Below are 4,754 nucleotides of genomic sequence, written 5' to 3' on the forward strand. Positions count from 1 at the left end.
CAGCTGGTACGGTTGAAGAAAAGGCTATGGGGGGATCGGCTCCCACCTTTGTCACTCTTGGGACATCCTGTCATCTGAGAATGAACAAAGACCAATTTTTGTGTGTGGGTGGGTTTGAGGGTCAAATGTGTTTGGGGTTGTGTTTTTTAATGCTAATCGTGGGAAAACAATTGACAGATGAATGGAAAACGCTACTAGATGTGAATTACTGTATGTGGGACGAAGCTTTTCTCATAGTTCCAGTAACTGCTTCCTATAATTTTAGTAGTGGGACTGCTCTATAATTTGATAGTGGGACCACATAGGTAATAATCTGTTATTTGTGTGGATTCCTTTCAGATTTCTGGAGAGATCGATATACATCTTTGTGTCTCTCAGAAAGGGCAGCAGTGGGAGAGAGAGTAATTTGGTACTTGACTATAGGCCTCCTTATCTAGTGTTTGATTATCAGTACGGGAAAAAAATGTATGGAGTATTCATACAGTACATTTCACCTTTCTAGATTATCTCCCTCCTTTATACTGTGATTCACTTAAATACCTATATAAAGTACAGTCTCGAGCTAGTACAGGTAGCCTGAGGGTCTAGAGGCCGTTAGTTAAAGGAATCTAGCCAGCGAACATAATTCTCATACTAAACTGCCACAAGGAAGAAGTTAACTTACCCTGTATATCAGGGCCCCCCAAAATATAAACATGTGCCTAAATGAAAAAATAAGTTATAAGGCTTTAGGCCAGTCAAAAACTAACAACAGTTTCAGATAGAGGTGCATGCCTAAAGTAAATCAGCATAGTTTCCGTTTACTGTGTTCTTTTAATCACTGAAATAAAAGCTTCTACAAGAAAAAACAAACAAACACGCTAGAGGCACTGAAAGAGGGTGGAGGTAAAGCAAGCGTCCCCCTGAAAACCGTGCAGCCACTGCCTCCTTCGTCCATGTCCATCTGCCTGGTTCCTTGTCCTTGATCCAAGATAATTGTTCAAAACAGGAAGCTCAACCAGAAAGACTGAGCTGGTCCTGTGAGCATTTCCAGGAGGACACGGACCCACCGTCTCTTGGGAGAGGGGTCTGAACGAGCCTGCAATGGGGCAGAGTCACCCCAGCGGTCAGGATGGATACTCCCACATTCTCTTCTTGAGAGTTAGCAGGTGACACACAGCCTGCCATCTCACAATTATAATTTGGTTTATTTTCCCCAAATGCATGCTCTTCATACCGGGCCCTTCTCAGGTCCCTCCAGAGGATCTCCTTACATAGTTCTCAACTGTTCATCCCCTTTAGAATCAGCTCCCAGGTCTCCCGTGGAGGTGGTCTGGCACAGAGCTCTCTCCCCTCCCCTTATCCCACATCACACCATCCTGCTGGCCCCAGTCCCAGCTCCCCTTCCTGGGCCCCATGGACACCCCCAGAAGAAGTGACTGATGGGCAACTCAAGTGGTTTCACCAGACCAACCTCAATTCCAGCGTCCCCGCCAGTCACACGCGAGAGCTCAGCTTAGCTATCACAACTTGTTTCAGAAAATACACGCTGTTCCCACACAACTCTCCCTTCTGCTCCCCCTGAGGTGTGTATTCATGTCAGCCTGACCACTACAGATTCCATGAGAGCGAGGGTCACTTCCGATTCCTCAGGCACCCAGCACGGACTCAGGCTGCTGAGGTCGGGTGTTGGAGACCTTCCCCAGGGCTGCTTCAGCTCTTCTCTCTGGTGTCCTACCTGCTCCACCTTCTCATCAGACTCACTGGGAACCCTGCAAGGACTGTGGACCTGGAGGAAGCAGCAGTCCATGAGGCCATAGAAAAAGGGGCATATTGTGCCTCCGACTCATGACCCCTGCAGTGCCATGCCCATCAGCTGCTGTGATTTCACTTCCAGGAGAAAGGGAAGGGAGGGAGAAGATAGATGGATGGATAGGTAGATAGATAGATAGTAGATAAATAGGTAGATACAAAGATAAATGATAGAATAGATAGGTAGATGAATAAATGGATGGATGGATAGTTAGATAGATGGTAGATATAATGAATGGATAGATTATAGAATAGATAGACATAGATAGATAGCAGATAAATAGGTAGATACATAGATAAATGATAGAATAGATAGGTAGATGAATAAATGGATGGATGGATAGTTAGATAGATGGTAGGTATAATGGATGGGTAGATAGATTATAGAATACATAGACATAGATAGATAGATAAGTAGACACAGAGAGAGAAGGGAGAGAAAGAAAAAGAAAAAGAAAGAAAGAAAAAGGAAGGAAGAAAGAAAGAAAGGAAGAAAAAGAAAGAAAGAAAAGAAAAAGAAAGAAAGAGAAAGAAAGAAAGAAAGAAAGAAAGAAAGAAAGAAAGAAAGAAAGAAAGAAAGAAAGAAAGAAAGAAAGAAAGAAAGAAAGAAAGAAAGAAAGAAGAACTCATCCAGTGCAGAGAGAGGATGCTGCTGGGGTCAGGGGCCGTGGAGGCATCAACTTATCACAGCCTCCGAGGACAAGATGGATTTTGTAAATGACTTATGGAAATTAGTCCTTGGCCCTCAAGGCATAAATCTTGATATTGAAATGATTTACCCTGACTCTACTACTATTAGTGCTCTGTGAATTAGGGCTATAAATGCCATTTGCATTGCCATTAGCAGAAGACAGTCCAGCAGGCTCCCCTCGACACACACAGACACCCTCGGCCCTCCTTCCCTTCCCTCTGTCTTCCCTCTCCCCACATCCTTCATCAGGGCTGCCAGCCAGCCCTTCCACCCACACGGGTACCACCACACACTGACCACGCCAACCCAGCATGTGTGCCCGGTCCGAGGCTGCATTACAGTCTCCTTGAGACCTCCATTCCTGAGATCTAGGGGGGAAAAATTCATTATTTATGAGTGCAGAGAAACCTCTACCTTTGCTGTTCAATTTGAAACACGTGTTCTGTAGAATCTCCAGCCTTTTGCTGAATATCATTAGTCAAAGCAGAGGGTTCACTACAAATAAAGGCTGATGGCCAGTGTCTTGGATCTGGCGGGATTTACATCTCGAGAGTAAAGGAAGGCGTGTGCCTGGTGTGAGAGGGAAGCAGAGGAGGAACAGGAAGACTCGGTTTGGACAGGAGCTTTCCAAGGAGCTGGAGAAAAGAGCAGGGGCTGTGAGGTGGGGAGGCTTTCTGTTTTAACGTTTCTGCGCATCTTTTCTGAGATGCCCCGGGCTGATAATTCAGCACTCAGCACCCACACACAGAGAAAGGAGGAGATGGGGTCCCTGTGGCCTCACAAAGAAAGGGGCTGTTCCTCCATTCCTGACACCCTGACACCCACTGTGCACCCTTAACAACCAGCAGAGCTCCCCACCCTGGTCTCTGGGATTTCTGTTTCCTGATCCTTTCATCGAAGAGTTTGTCTTTGGGAGGCTCCTAGTCTTGGAGCGAGAGTCACTATCTTCATCTTGCCCACTGCCATAAATTGTCTTTGTCCCCACCCCTGCCAAATTCAAGTGTGGAATCCTAACCCCCAGTGGGATGGTGTCAGGAGGTGGGACCTCAGGGAGGTGATGAGGTCATGAGGGTGCAGCCCCGGGGATGGGATTAGTGTCCTTCTAAAAGAGACCCCAGGGAATTCCCCGGCCCCTTCCTCCAGGTGATGACGCAGCGAGGAGTCACCATCTATGAAGCAGGAAGCAGCCTCACCAGACATTAAATCTGGCCTCACCAGGATCTCAGACCTCCAGCCTCCAGAACTGTGATGAATAAATATCTGTTGTTTATATGCCCCGCCGTCTACCATAATTTGTTATGGCAGCCCCAGTGGACTAAGGCACCCCTCCCTTCCTTGGCGGGGTGGTCCACTGAGCTAGCTCCTGACTCACTCTTGGTTTCTAAGCCTTCCCCCATTTTCCCTTAACTTGGAGAACTAAGTTTCTTTTCTGACCGCTTCTCACCGATTCCTAAGCTGCCTTCCAATGTTGGATGAGAGTCAATCACTCCCTTCCCTCAAACATTTTTACCTCTGCTTTTCTCCCTCTGTTAATGCCTTTGCTCTCCCTAATCACTGGTCTTTCGTGCTCACATCTTTTCTTGAAAAAAAAATACAAAAAAGGGAAAGCCACAATATATTTCTAAGTTCTCTGTTGCTCTGGTGGTGACCCATCTATTCCTCCTGCCAACTCATGTTTGTGCTTCCTTCTCTCAGCACCTTTTACTTATCTGTAATTCTTTATCTGTGATTCCCTTTTTCTCAAACCCCTGTTATTTACAATTTCCTCTCCTTCTTTGATTGTCGAAACACTCCCATGGACACTAGTGTCCAGAAGGGAGCCTGTTCCCTAAATGGGTTTTGGAGTTGCCATGAAGCCACTGCCATCTGTCTCCAGTCTGTCTACTCAAGCCCCTGCCCCAAACTTAGAGTCTGGGGGCTGAGGAAGGACTGTGTGACCCCATACTTTTCTGTTGTCCACTGTGTGCCTAAACTTTTCCTCCTTCAAAACAAAATATTATCAAATACCATGAGACTCTGTTTGCCCTTCCAAACACCTATCTTTTTTTTTTGAAAGCCAGTGGTAACTTCTCTTGTATAGTTAGAAATATACTTATTGCTCTGTGCCAAAGACATACTGAAGATTGAGTTTCATGATTCCATTCTTCAGAAGGGATCCTCTAAATTCTGCATCGTGAAACAAAACCTGCCCCCCGTACATTTCTTATAAGCTCTACGGCAGGTCCTGGTGGAGTTGGCAACATGCAGCCTCACCCAGAGCCACCACCAGTGC

This window comes from Mesoplodon bidens, assembly GCF_964165515.1.
Source record: "Mesoplodon bidens genome assembly, chromosome: Y".
Classification (NCBI taxonomy): Eukaryota; Metazoa; Chordata; class Mammalia; order Artiodactyla; family Ziphiidae; genus Mesoplodon; species Mesoplodon bidens.